A 15,955-nucleotide genomic window follows, 5' to 3' on the forward strand; every position below is an offset into this window, starting at 1 on the left:
TAAAGTCACTGTTCTGACCATATATACCTGTATGCATACTAACAGTAAACTTGGGGCATGGGAAAATGACAGAATAGGGAGCTGAGCTATTGTGACTCTTTCTGCTGATTTGACTTGATGGTGTAGAGACAACTCGAGCAAGGTTGGATTGGAGCCCCTCCAGACTGTTGTGGTTGCGGCTGCTACTGCTGTTTGCAGGTATATTCCACATCCTTGATGCGACAGCAATGCACTAATTATGGTGGATTTATACTGGCCTCCCCACACATCATTCGACTTCCTTAGTTATCCCCCCAATGTTACCGCATTTTTTGCTGTCTGGAGGGGCAGGCTGGCACTTTAACACAAGAAAAAGAGGATGGAAAAGGAAAGCAGAACACTTGTGAGATGAAAAGTTATAGGATTTCAGCAGGAAGTTGCAGGGCATGAACTGATTGGAAGCAAAGCTATTTGCCTGCCCTGAAACCTTTGTAGGCAGAAATATCACTGAAAGTGGAATTGTGTACAACCACCCTGATAACATCATCATAACAACATCATAACAACTACCAGACCTTTAGAAGACATCTGAAGGCAGCCCTGTTTAGGGAAGCTTTTAATGTTTGATGTATTATGGCATTTCAATATTTTTTTGGAAGCCGCCCAGAGTGGCTGGGGAAGCCCAGCCAGATGGGCGGGGTATAAATAATAAATTAGTATTAGTATTAGTATTAGTATTATGAGCACAAATAATCAAGAATGCACATATGAAGGGGAGCCCAGTCTCTTTCTCATCTTACCTTTCTGAAGATGTTATGGACAAGCTCATTTCCAAGGTCAACTCATAAAGGGTGAGAATGGCCTCTAGGTGGAGCACTGAGAAAACAAATGAAAAGTAAGATGGATTGGGGGCGGGGCGGAGGGGGGAGAATGAAACATGAATGAAATATGCGGATTCACAGAAGATACTAAGGATAGCTGTAAATCGCAATTGCATCACTTCTGAATGTTGTCCACGTAATTTACAAAGTGCAATTAAAAACTGAACATCCACTCTGATCAATGTTTAAAAACTTTCCTTTTGTTGGAAATGCCAGAACTGTGCAACAAATGCCAGAAGGCTGTATCTTTGTTAGACTGTTGCAATAAGAACAACAACATATTTTATTGCCCTCAGTTCACAGATTATCTGGGTTTTTTATGCACACATGCACACACACACACACACACACACACACACACACACTCCAAATTTTATTAGGACCAACTGACAGGTCACAATATAGTGAGCTGGCTTTCAAGTTTTCCAATCTATATCAGGCTAGAAGTTATACAAAGCAGGTGATAATGGGAAGAAGAGGAACCCTGCCCTCCCCCACCCCTCAAAATTGGGTTGATGTTGTAACCATGAGGTCTGTATCCAGACTCAGTCCCATAATGTGGACATTGCAGACTTGATTAGATTAGCTTTTGTGCTGCAAGTCTCATGATACACCTAAGAGTCTGGGGCAAAGAGGCAATGGCTGACCTACTTTTTTAGAAGTTTACCAATTACACAGATGTGTCTCCCGCCTTAAACAAATGATAGATTCCTTGTTATTTTGATAGCAGAAATCAAGTGCACCAGTCTTTATAGTCTCAAACCTGGAGATGAGTTTAACGAATTTTTAGTTGAAGGAAAGGGGTAGTAAAAGGCAATGACCATCAACTTTGGGGGGGCCCAATATGTTATTGGGGTGGCCAAAGGGGCCTTGGCCTCTAGGAGTTGGCTCCTGTTGGAGAGGATGGGGATTCAATTCAGTTTGCATTTACAGGTGAACTTGTCTACCTCAAAGGGGTAACCTCCAGGCAGTGGCGTAGCGTGGGTTGTCAGCACCCGGGGCAAGGCAAGTAATTTGCGCCCCCTAACCCGTGGATTTGCGCCCCCTAACCCGTGGATTTGCGCCCCCTAACCCTAACCCCCAGATGTTGCGCCCGGTGCGGCTGGCCCCCCTGCACCCCCCACGCTACGCCACTGCCTCCAGGCCAGACAGACAGGCCTCAGGACTCCTGAACCACACCCCTCATGAGCCCAGCATTGCAGCCTCCTTGAGTGCTTTTGGCTGGCTAGGAAAAGCCCCCAAAGTCTGGTAATGCTTCTTGCTTGCCTGGATGAAGGACAGTTGTAGAAAAGAGCTGACTGCACATAGGTACAATTTACATTTATGGCTCTGTTCACTTTTGCCTCTAGCCCCGTCCTCCAGTGGAAGCCTGCTCAGAAGGAAACGTGTCTCTCCACCAGAAAAATATTCCCTGCCCTGGTCTATCCTAAAAGCTGGCCTGCAAATCAACCAACTGATCGAGAATATTAGTGACTGCCACAGCTTTGTGCAAATGCTCAGAGGTCGGCTCACACTGACAGCAAAGCAGGGAGTGAGGGCTGGGTGGGCACAGCAGAATAATGTGGGGGGGGTGGAGGGCCATGGCCCCACGCACATTTTTTGAGAGGGCACAGTGAGGTGCCACCACAACAAGCTCCCTTATTGAAGCCTGAATCGGCTCATCAAGCCTGACCCTTGGATGGAGAGAGGAGAGTCGCAGCAATGCTGCTGCCCCACTCTCCTTAGCTGTGGCACACCGACCGCAGCAGTTCCACCCCTGGGTCAGGCTTGACCTGGGAGGGGGGCCACAGCGGGCTTCCTCTATGCCCTGTGCCCCTTGGGGACATGCCCCACATACCCACCCAAGTGTCTCCTGCAAAGAAGTCTCACGATTGCATCATCCTTCACGTATGACACAAGAGGCAGAAAGGAAACACAAAGATTAAGAAGTCTTTGGCCTCCATGTGCCACTCTCATTGGTTCTTGACATCTCTTGAGCCAAAGTCTTCCTAGCAGTCATTTTCAGTTTAGATGATAGAACAGGGAAGTCAACGAAACACAGATAGCCTTCAAGCACAAAAATCACAGGAGTCATCACGGACAAGGTCGAAACCTGCGATTTAATAATGGCTTTAACTTGCTCTCTGCCCAGATACCTGAAGGGTTCCACATCCTTTTGCCTCTAAGGCCTTTGCATTCCTTGAGCAACTGACAGGCTAGCTTACACGGTGATATATCTCCCTGTGTGACCCACTGGCCTCAGTTTACACACAGTGCTCAAGGTGGAATGGAAGCCCTGCTTTCAGTTTACCTTTCTGGACATTCCAACTTTGCTAAATTACATGCAGGTGTCAAAATCAGAACACAGTGCATCCTTTTCCAAGCTTGGAATTCCCCAAATATTTTGAACTACAGGTGCTATCAGCCCTAAGGAAATGATGATGTGAGTTGCCAGGGGAGGACTGTGGTTCAATGACAGAGACTCTGCTTTGCATCAAAAAGGTCCCAGGTTCATTTACTGGCACTGCCAGGTAAGGCTAGGATTATAGACCTTTATCTGAAATCTTGGAGTGCTGTTGCCAGCCTGGGTGGATAACACTGAGCTAGGTAAACCAAGGATATGACTTGCCATAAGACAGTTTCCTAACTCTGACATGGAATGAAGCATGTTGGGCAACATTCAGACTTCATTCAATTCATTCACCTTCCACTTTTCCTCCAAGGATCTTAAGGCAGCATACGTGGTGAGGCAGTTTAGGCTGAGAGATAGTGATGGGCTCAAGGTCACCCTGCAGACTTCATGGCTGAGTGGGGATTTCTGTGTGGGTCTCCCCAGTAACAATCCTACACTGAAAGCCGGTCCTGTAGCCCTCCAGATGCTGCTGAACTACATCTCCCATCAGCCATGGCCATTGATCGTGTTTGCTGATGGGAAGGTTGAGGATCCCCCACATCTCCTCTAGGCATTGAATCATGCTGGCTCCCATTGGCCATCGGGTGCCAGAGTTCAACTTTCTCATTCTGCTGTGGCTCATTTGGGTGTGATCCCTAAGCAAAGGCTTTCTCATGATGCCAATGCCTTGTGTCATCACTGGTGTCAGCTCTGGTGTGATGGGCGAGGCTCACCCTGGCTTCAGAACTAAGCCCTTCATTAGGGCAGCTCTAAGGTCCTGAGCACCAGTCTTTTTGGCAAAGGAAAATGCTGAAGATGGATCGGGCAATCCTGAGAACACTCTTCGAAAGCCACACCCCATTCCCTTATGAATGCCACCTTTCATCACTATTATGCAATTGCAATTATTATGGCAACCACTCTTTGTCAAGAACGAAACGGTTAGCGGAAGTGCCTTTCTAGGAGAAATGACCGTGTCTGTCATGGAAAGCCTACTGTGGTTGGACCATTTGTGGTGTTCTGTAAATGTCTATGTGAAAGTTGTGGCAGTTTTGGTTGTTTTTTTAAAGGCCAGAATCACACCAGTAAACCTTTTTAACAATCACAGCTTAAAATATTTTTAAGCACCTGCATGGAATATTTTTGTTTAGGCAAGCCTATCCCAACACATAGATGTTGATATGTTGTTGTTGTTGTCATTCATTTCATTTCTATACTGCTTTATATTTTAAAGAAAAATCTCAAAGTGGTTTACAACCTGCATTAAAACAACAAACAAAACAATCCTAAAGGAAACACTACGGAAGAAAATAGCCCTTCAAACAGAGAACTGCCCTTCGCAAATTAGGGCACAATGTATTTCTTCCTCTTGCATTTCTGATGAATTGCAGAACAGAGCAATCATGTTTATTATTTCATCCCTAGGTGCATGACCTATTGACTTCTCATTTTGTAATATTGAATTCCATTCTATTTGTTATTTTATTGCATGAGTTCACCTTGTTCCTCACAGGTAGGTTCCTGATGCCTATCTTTATTTGCAATGACTCTCAATTTCAATAGCAAATTTCATCACATCCCTTCTCCACAGCCGCTAATGAAACTGTCAGCTGTAACAAGGGCTGTCAACCGGTTAAGCTGACAGGTTTAGCCAATTTAAGAATTTCCATGTTGATGAAGACCCTGGCTTAAAAAAAAGAAATTCATCGCTGTCGGCTACAGCTATTTTATCATTGGTCTTGATTCCCCTGGCCCCCTCCATATGTTTTAGGCCATAGGTAGGCAAACTAAGGCCTGGGGGCCAGATCCAGCCCAATCACCTTCTAAATCCAGCCCGCGGATGGTCCAGGAATCAGCATGTTTTTATGTTGTCCTTTTATTTAAAATGCATTCTTTGCTCGCTTCGAGAAGGAGCCACCTGAGACGCCGGTATTACAGCCACCAGCCCTTAGGGGCCCCTCATTCACGGTAGAGGAGCATGAGGTGAGAAAGGTATTGAGGATGGTGAATCCGAGGAAGGCGGCTGGACCTGATGGCATCACTGGAAAGGTGTTGAAGGGCTGTGCGGATCAGCTGGCGAGGGTCTTTACTAAGATCTTCAATAAGTCCTTACACCAGTCTATTGTCCCACCCTGCCTGAAGTCGTCAACTATTGTCCCTCTGCCCAAAAAATCCACAATCAGTAGTTTGAACGACTACAGACCAGTTGCACTGACTCCAATCATCATGAAGTGTTTTGAGAAACTGGTGCGCCGTCATATTATTTCCTGTCTTCCATCAACTTTTGACAACTACCAGTTTGCATACAGGGCAAATAGATCCACAGAGGACGCTATCACCACCACTCTCCATGCTGCTCTGTCCCATCTGGAGCAGCCGGGGAGTTATGTGAGGCTGCTGTTTGTGGATTTTAGCTCAGCTTTTAACACTATTCTCCCCCATAGACTGGTGTCCAAGCTAGAGGCGATTGGACTCTCCAACTCCACCTGTCTCTGGGTTTTGGATTTTTTGTCAGAACGTTCTCAGAGGGTTAGAGTAGGGTCACATATGTCCACAGCCCTTAGCCTTAACACCGGCTCACCACAGGGTTGTGTGTTGAGTCCCCTGCTCTATGCTCTCTATACGTATGACTGTACAGCCATCTATTCCAGCAACAAAATCATCAAGTTTGCTGATGACACTACGGTGGTAGGGCTCATTTCAGGAGGGGATGAGTCCGCCTATCGGGACGAGGTGGAGCGGCTCTGTGTTTGGTGTGGAGAGAACAATCTGGCTCTTAATACGGCTAAGACCAAGGAATTAGTGGTGGATTACAGGGAAAAAAAGGCGGACATTCAGCCCTTGTATATCAATGGGGAACGGGTGGAGAGGGTGGCGGAATTCAGGTTTTTGGGAGTAACTATCGATCAGGGCATGACTTGGAGCGCAAATACCACTGCTCTGGTGAAGAAGGCCCAGCAGAGAATTTATTTCCTCAGACTTTTAAAGAAGAACAATCTGAGTGAGAGACTGCTGGTGTCCTTCTACCGAGGCTCCATAGAGAGCATTCTTACATACTGTATTTGTGCTTGGTTCTCCAGTTGTACAGCTAGGGAGAGGAAGGTGCTCCAGAAGGTCATAACCACAGCACAAAGGATTATTGGTCAACCTCTCCCATCCTTGGAAGAATTGTACGGTTCCCGTTGTCTTAGGAAAGCAAACAACATCCTGCAGGATTCATCTCACCCGGGATACAGTCTGTTTGCACTACTGCCGTCTGGCAGGAGATATAGAAACATCAAGTCAAGGACAAATAGACTGAAAAACAGTTTCTACCCGAGAGCTGTGGCCCTTTTGAATGCTGTAACTCGATAGTGTGACTTGGGAGATTGATGGGTGGGGGTGTGGGTGTGGCTGGAATGTGGTTTGTGGGTTGTTGTTGTTGTTTTGCTTTTGTTGTTTTTAAGGGATGGCATCCAATTTCGTTGCACTTGTGCAATGTTGCACGTGTGTAATGACAATAAAGAATCTATCTATCTATCTATCTATCTATCTCTGGGTTATTTGTGGGGCCTGCCTGCTGTTTTTACGTCAGTAGAATGTGTGCTTTTATTTAAAATGCATCTCTGGGTGGCACAGGAATTCATTCATTTTTATTTTTATTTTAAAAAAATAGTCCGCCGTCCGCCCCCAAGATCTGAGGGACAGTGGGCCGGCCCCCTGCTGAAAAAGTTTGCTGACCCGTTTTAAACTATGGGCTCCTCCAGAGAGGTGTTGTATTGAGGATGTATTCTGCAGCATGCTTTTGACACAAAATAGTGCATTAGGGACAAAATAGTGCATTAGGGATGTGGGTGGCACTGTGGGTTAAACCACAGAGCCTAGGACTTGCTGATCAGAAGGTCGGCGGTTCGAATCCCCACGACGGGGTGAGCTCCCGTTGCTCGGTCCCGGCTCCTGCCAACCTAGCAGTTCGAAAGCACATCAAAGTGCAAGTAGATAAATAGGTACCGCTCCAGCGGGAAGGTAAACGGCATTTCCGTGCGCTGCTCTGGTTCGCCAGAAGTAGCTTAGTCATGCTGGCCACATGACCCGGAAGCTCCCTCGGCCAGTAAAGTGAGATGAGCGCCACAACTCCAGAGTCGGTCACGACTGGACCTAATAGTCAGGGGTCCCCTTTACCTTTTACCTAGTGCATTAGTGGTAGATATATTCTGCTTTAGCTTCTTCTGAGATTCTCCCCCAGGGCTGCCACCTTATTGCTGTCTGGAGGGGCTACTGCACAACAAAAGCGGGACAAAAATAAACCAGAACATTTGTGGAATAAAAAGTTGGGGGATTTCAGCAGGAAGTTACAGGACATGCACTGACTGGAAATGAAGCAGTGTGACCATCCCCCAATATTTTTTTACATCATTTCTGTTTGTAACAAAATATGTTTCAATTTATTTTCTGTGTTAATAGTTTTCTTAGTCTTTATTTTTTAATGAGTTTGTTTAATTAATAGATTTCCTGTGTGGGTTTCTGTTATGTACTGAAGTTCTCACCCTGGGCCAGCAGGGGGATACTGTAGATAGTTCAGGTCCACATATGCAAATAAGGGATCGAAAGTGATGTTCAGTGATTGGCTAGTTATGGAAAATGGTTACTGTTGCGTTCTAGTGGAGCTCTATATAAGCAGGCTGGCTGAACCCTTCAGTTCGGTTCTGTTCTGGCCTGTGAATAAACAAGAGCTGTTTGAAGAATCGCTGTGTCGTCTGATATGTTCACCCACAACTTAACAGTTTCCCTTTCCTCTTCCTCCTCCTCTCTTAATGGGTAATGTGTGACTAATTGTTAAATTGTGTGGATAGATTGGATTTGTGGCAAGTTGGATACAATGATGATTAACTTGAGAGGTTCACCGAGTCACGTAGTCACAGTTTGAGTGGCATAACTGACTAATTAATAACTAGCTGTGTAAATCGTCAGACTTAAATGAACATTATGCTTGTGAGCAGCTGCTATTTTTAACATTTGCCTTTCTCCTTCCACTTAGCTCTTTAAAAAAAGGAAAATTCATTTTTATTAAGCTTTTCAAACAGAATTCAAATGATATAATATAAACATCAAAGCATGAAATATCAGCTGCAAACAGAGTACATTAACTGAGGACATCTTTTCTTTTTCTTTTTAAAATAACATTTATTAAGTTTTCCAATTTAACAATCCAATAAAAGCCACCTTAAAAACATTCCAAATTATAAAATAATCAAACAGCCCGAATAATATGCCAAATTGTAAATCTTTGTTTTGCTTCCCATGCTCTGAGGTCGGGGGGGTGAAGATCATCTCAAATTTGTTCTGCTTCAAAGTTAGTCCAGGTGGTTCCCATAAATCAATCCAATGTTAATCCTTCGTTAATTTTTCACAGCCTCCGAGTTCATCCAGCAAGCGAGTTAAATCAAACAATATGTTCCTGTGTGGGTGTTTATCTTCCATGTCTTTCACTTTTGTTTCTTCATAACTAGAATTATCAGCTGCGACATGTCCCAAAATTGAGAAAATCTGGCTTTCTGCCAATGGTACCAGGCGTAAGTCCAAATCTCTTCATTTTAAGTCTGTCCAAAACAGATAAGCCCGTACTTTGGCTAGAAGCCCCAATTCCCCTGGTCCATTCTTGAAAATCCATTAAAAATAATTGCATCTTTATAAATCTTTTCCACACAGGTAATAATAAGAAGGTCAAAATAAGTCTCAAATATTGCAATACACTCTCACTTGCTTACATAGGCAGTCAGTCCTTCCTGGGGTTTCTTTTGCCAAATATAATAGCAAATACAGAATATATCAAAAGAAGCAAAGAAGGCTCACCCCCCCCTTCCAATCCAACATACCAGCTCCATTGTGATGATAATCCCTCTTCAACTCGAATCTTTTAGCTCCTCAGTGGCTGAATCAATTAGTAGAGTAGTTTATCCCCCCTCACTCAAAGTATGCCCGTTAATTAAATCCAAATTATTAACTTACAAAACAGGAGTTTGCTCATGGCAGCAACTTTGGAGAGTTGCCGAAGAGACGCACGGTGATTTCCACCCAGCAACCCCAGCTCTCTCATTCCTTTCCAGATTGGGGGCTGGTGTTGGGCGATCTGCGGCTGAAGCTGCCCCTCCCGGCCCTGGGTGGGGGAGGATGATTACTCCCATCTCATCCTCAAAACATTTCATGCGAAGCAGCTCCGATGTTATAATCAGTCCCTGCCATGGCGAGCCAAACCAGAAGTTGTTGACTGAGGACATCTTTTCACTAGCACTGGATACAATCTGTTTTATTCCTGGGCATTGATATTGGTTTATTGTAGAGTTTATGCACCGTTGAAAACTATATCTCAAGAATAATTAAAACCTGCAGTAAGGCTCGTTGGCATTCTGGAAGGTCTAGGGTTACAAATTGCTTTGATTCTTAGTGAGCACCAGTTGCTTCACTCGACCGTGGTTTATTGTGAAAGCCACTATAATTTCAGATGCCAAAAGGAAACTCTTTGCTAGGTTTGAATGCTTGCTGGAAGGAAATGTCATCTTTCAACTTTGCCTTCTTCAAATATGGTGATGTATGAAAGGAGTTGGCCATTGTGCAAGAGCAAACCTTGGCTATATATAGACCACGCTTTTTGAGGAACATCGCATGCCATACTCTTGCATTTGTATCTAACACTATGCCACAAATTGGGTGGGTTCTTTTCTTCTCTCCCAGCATAAGTAAGTAAAGATAAAGGTAAAGGGACCCCTGACCATTAGGTCCAGTCGCGGATGACTCTGGGGTTGCGGCGCTCATCTCGCTTTATTGGCCGAGGGAGCCAGTGTACAGCTTCTGGGTCATGTGGCCAGCATGACTAAGCCGCTTTCTGGTGAACCAGAGCAGCACATGGAAATGTCATTTACCTTCCCACTAGAGCGGTACCTATTTATCTACTTGCACTTTGATGTGCTTTCGAACTGCTAGGTTGGCAGGAGCAGGGACCGAGCAACGGGAGCTCACCCCGTCGCGGGGATTCGAACTGACGACCTTCTGATTGGCAAGTCCTAGGCTCTATGGTTTAACCCACAGTGCCACCCGCGTCCCAAAACATTCGTAGTAAACCATAAAGTCTGGCTTACCATGGTTTGTGAATGAAGCTAATGTGTTTCAAGAAGGATAAGGCTATCAATGTCTACTAGCCACAAGGCCTATGGTCTGTCTCCATTGTCAGAGGCAGCAGGGCTTTGCATAACACTTGCTGGGAATAATAATAATAATAATAATAATAATAATAATAATAATTTATTATTTGTACCCCGCCCATCTAGCTGGGTTTCCCCAGCCACTCTGGGCTGCTTCCACAAAGACAAAAAATACACTAAGATGTCAGCATTAAAAACTTCCCTGAACAGGGCTGCCTTCAGATGTCTTCTGAATGTCAGGTAGTTGTTTATCTCTTTAACATCTGGTGGGAGGGTGTTCCACAGGGTGGGTGCCACTACCAAGAAGGCCCTCTGGTTCCCTGGTTCCCTGTAGCTTTGCTTCTTGCAATGAGGGAACCGCCAGAAGGCCCTCGGCGCTGGAACTCAGTGTCCAGGCAGAACGATGGGGGTGGAGACGCTCCTTCAGGTATACTGGGCCGACGCCATTTAGGACTTTAAAGGTCAACACCAACACTTTGAATTGTGCTCGGAAACGTACTGGGAGCCAATGTAGGTCTTTCAAGACCGGTGTTATGTGGTCTTGGCGGCTGCCCCCAGTCACCAGTCTAGGTGCCGCATTCTGGATTAGTTGTAGTTTCCGAGTCACCTTCAAAAGTAGCCCCACATAGAGCGCATTGCAGTAGTCCAAGCGGGAGATAACCAGAGCATGCACCACTCTGGCGAGACAGTCCACGGGCAGGTAGGGTCTCAGCCTGCGTACCAGGTGGAGTTGCTAGACAGCTGCCCTGGATACAGAGTTGACCTGCGCCTCCATGGACAGCTGTGAGTCCAAAATGACTCCCAGGCTGCGCACCTGGTCCTTCAGGGGCACAGTTACCCTATTCAGGACCAGGGAGTCCTCCACACCAGCCCGCCCCCTTTAAGCTTTAAAGCCTTCTCTCTCTGTTGCAGTCGGAATCCCCCACTCCATGCCTGCTATTTGCAAAGGGAAGAAAGCACCCACTGGGGGCAGTGGAAACAGGATGCAAATGTACTGATGTGTGTATATGAGAAATACTAATACGATGAAAGTGGAAAGTTAAAATTGTCTGTTGATTATGATTGCTTGTTTCGTTTATTACATTTAAATCCCATTCTTCCTCCCAAAGGCACTCAAGGCTCCAAACACATCTGCAATAAAAACACAATTAAAAATTTAAAAAGTATTGAAAACATTTAAGAAATGTCAAAAACATCTAAAAGCAATAACATATCTAAAACAACTTTGAGAACAGATGCCACCAAGTCATGTGTCTGGATAAGCCTGCCAAAACAGAAACATTTTCAGCAGACCTCTAAAGCCTAATATCTATAGGAAGGGAGTTCCACAGTACAGGTGCAGCCACTCTAAAGGAATGTCTCATTTCAAATGCAGAATGGACATGGTGTGGTGCTTGTTGAGTGCAAGTTCCATGGTACACATTTATATTTGGTTGGGGCTCACTGATCGGTTGGCAAGGACTCACTGTACCATATGAAATGCCAAACCACAATGGCATTTTAAAATAATAATAATAATAATAATAATAATAATAATAATAATAATAATTATTATTATTATTGGTGGGGTTTCTGCACAGTGAAACCTATTACACCATCATTGGCTCCTACATCATATCTAGATACGGTTCTTTTGAGGGGTGATTATTCAGTGACAAACAGTGAATAGGGAACAGGGCAGACAATACAAGCCAACTTAGTTTAAATATATGTCTATTTGGTCACCGATCACTTAGTAAAGACCTGATGTGCAATCTTTTTAAAAGCAAGCAAAGCACTCTGGCATACTTTTTCTGGGTGGAGCACCCGGACAACTGTACCTGTTGAGTAAACTTGTACATTAGTACTGCGTCCTGTATCTTTTGCTGCTTAGTTTGCTGATGGGAACACTTCCATTTACAAATTATCTCACACTGCAATTTAAACATTGCTACAAGCCAAGAGAGCAGACTCGGGTGGCGCTGTGGGTTAAACCACAGAGCCTAGGACTTGCTGATCAGAAGGTCGGCGGTTCGAATCCCCACGACGGGGTGAGCTCCCGTTGCTCGGTCCCAGCTGCTGCCAACCTAGCAGTTTGAAAGCATGTCAAAGTGCAAGTAGATAAATAGGTACCACTCCGGCGGGAAGGTAAATGGCGTTTCCGTGCACCGCTCTGGTTTGCCAGAAGCAGCTTAGTCATGCTGGCCACATGACCCGGAAGCTGTACGCCGGCTCCCTCGGCCAATAAAGCGAGATGAGTGCCACAACCCCAGAGTCAGTCACGACTGGACCTAATGGTCAGGGGTCCCTTTACTTTTACAAGCCAACAGAGACTGGGCCCACAGGACGAGTTTAAGGGCCCTGCGAGCATCCATTTATCAGTTCCACAGGGCCCCAAGTGAGAAGTACCGTGGTACCTCGGGTTACAGACGCTTCAGGTTACAGACGCTTCAGGTTACAGACTCCGCTAACCCAGAAATAGTACCTCGGGTTAAGAACTTTGCTTCAGGATGAGAACAGAAATTGAGCAGCGGCAGTGTGAGGCCCCATTAGCTAAAGTGGTGCTTCAGATTAAGAACAGTTTCAGGTTAAGAACGGACCTCCGGAACGAATTAAGTTCTTAACTCGAGGAACCACTGTACAAGGACAGGAATTCCAAGATTAGCGATGGATGATGCCACACAGGGAGGGGTGCGGGAGAAGTTTGATTCAGTTCTCATGTAAAGGCAAACTGACCCAATTCACACTTCTTGAAACAATATGTGAAGAAAAACATAAGACATCTCTGAAAATGCACACTTTTCCAGATTTTGCAATGCAGTTCTCCAGCCAAGTGATGTGAGTGAAAATGCACACGCTGGTGTAAAGTGTGCATATATTTCTAAAAATGACGTGCAAATATGAATTATATTAGAGAACTGCTTTTTAAAAATGTTTACATTAGGCAAAATTGCATACAAAAACAGGTATATTAGGGGAAATATGCTGTAAAATGCAGATGAATTTTCACAAGAAGTTGTTTAAAAAATGTGGAAAACTGAATTTAAGATTGGAAAAATAAGAAACGCCGAGAAACCAAAATGGACAGATCTGACCATCCCTAAATAGAGGCAGGAGGCCAAGTTGTATAATCAGGAGCTGAAGCTGAAAGGGCCAGAAAACAAAAGTAATTGAAAGCAGGTAGGCCCCAAATCCTAGGACAGCATTGGACTGTGCTCAGAATGAAAGCTCAAGTTTATAACCAGATTGCTCCATCTTGTCAGCTAACAAGTGTTTGTTGAAGAACTGGCCTTTGGCGTTGCAGATTAGACCGTGCCCTTGAGGCACACAGGCAAAACTGCAGCCCAGATAGGTCAGAGTCCTTAGTGAAAGTAAGGCAGCAGAAAAAGTCAAAGCTTGCCTCCCACCCAAGACCTTTGCAGTGAAAGCCATTCCCTAGGAAAGGAAACAAAGGTTTGCTAGGGCCACAAATGACGAACTACCAGAACTTGTGTGCCTGCCAGTGAAATCAGTCAGGCTGGTGAGCACAGAAGACATGGCCTTCTCGGGTGGTGACCCCACAGATATGGAACTCTCTTTCCGTTCAGTGTCATTGGGCCCCATCAGTTCTGGTATTCCAGAAGGCCTTTAAAAAACCACACCTTTTTCATTACTGGATTTCCTTAAGAAAATGTTGATGGTCCATTGTTATATTAGAACCCAGAGACATATAATGAAGTTGAATGTTGGAAAAAGGACAAAAAAAGAGAACAGTACTTCTTCACAAAGAAAGTACTTCCTCACACTGCGCAGTCGAACTATGGAATTTGTTCCCACAAGTGGTAATGGCCACCAACTTCGATGGCTTTAAGAGATTAGACCAATTCATGGTGGATAAGGCAATCGATGGTTATGTTCTACCTCCACTGCCAAATTGATGTAAAAATTGGGGTTTGGCTTTTGCTGCCCAACTCCCCATGGGACTCTGAGTCCCCTAAGTCCATGATTGGTCAGAAAAGAATGGATGGAGGCAGGATCCAGTGGAAAGCAAGGCAGATATTTTTCTGTTGCAACAGAGTTCCCTCCCCTCCTTCCCAAGAGGGAGAGACCCTGAACAAAAGCGTGCAGGAACCTCTAAAGACTTTTGACATTGCCCAACCCCTTTAGCCAAAGACCACTCCTACATCATAGGAGGCGGTCTACAGCAGAAGTCCTGTCTGCCAGGATACCTGATAATGGGCGCTGATTGCATTGCCTCGGCAGTCTGGCCATTCTTTTGTGATGGTTGAATTCTTTAGTTCCTGAATTCAGGTCACAGGCTGTTATGTACTGAGTTGAATAGGATCCAAAATGCAGCAGTCTGATTGGTCCTAGAACAATAGGATTCAGAATGCAGCAGTCTGATTGGTCCGCAGGAGCCACCCAATCCAACTCCAGGTGGAAGTGAATCCGCAACCTGATTGGCATACAGGAGAATCCCAAAATTAGCCAATCATGTGGGGCCCATTGTGTAAATAATGTATATAAAGCAGACATTTCGGGGAAACTTCCATTCCTCGCTACTATGAGCTGAATAAAGAGCATGAAATCCACACTTGACTCCAAGTATATTTCACAGGCTCACCCTATTCATACACAAATGCACCCTTAAGACAGGATTTGTAAGCGAAAAGACAATGGGAAGGCTGTCCCCATTTGCCTCCCTTACTGCAGAGGAATAACTGAGGTCACTGGAAGAGTCAAAATGGCTTTAGGATGGCTCTCTTGTACTATTTCAGACACATGGTTTATATATTTAGATACGTGTGCATTTGGGGAGTTCCAAGCAGGGAGAGTGCATTTGGGTCATGTTTGATGTTATCCCACAGGCATCTTGTTGTAGCACATAGGATGTTGGATTAGGTGGGCCTTTGGCCTGATCCAGCAAAACTGTTATATCAGCGACTGACTCTGAACTTTTTTGGATTGCAGAGCAGGTGCTCTACGGCTCTTTGTAGAGACAGGCAATCCTGCACCCATAAAACAAGAAGGTACTTGAATGGTCGTGAAGTGCAACCACTAGAGAAACAGACAGATCATGAGAGATTAATATAGTGTACAAAATGGATATAGCCTATGATAGGTAATCTGGAAAATTATAGCATACGGTACAAAGGCTATAAAATGGATCATAAATTATTACTCATAACACGCACACACTCCCCCATTGATATTCTACAGCAGGTAGTCTACAAGAGGGCCCCTCCAACAAAATGTTGCAGTGTACCCCTAATGTGCATTTTTTACCTGAGCCTGTGCTTGAAAAATAAAATATCAAAGGCAGGAGGTTCTAATTCATGGTGTAGAGCACTCCCAGTTTAGGATTCCAGCTGCTCTATGCTATTAATACTCCCTGCTTGTTTTTAGTTTCCCCCCTCTGAACAGCCAATTAGCATTCCACCGCCTTAAGTTCCCAAAGATTCATTGTGCTTTTGCAAACATTGGAGTTACCTTGAATCTGCTGTTTCCCCCACCAATGTGCATGTGTTTTAGCTTACTTTAAGTGTGAGCACCCAAATACGTGAGATCAGTTAACTGTACAGTGGTAC

Source organism: Podarcis filfolensis (assembly GCF_964270895.1).
Source record: "Podarcis filfolensis genome assembly, chromosome: 14".
NCBI lineage: Eukaryota > Metazoa > Chordata > Lepidosauria > Squamata > Lacertidae > Podarcis > Podarcis filfolensis.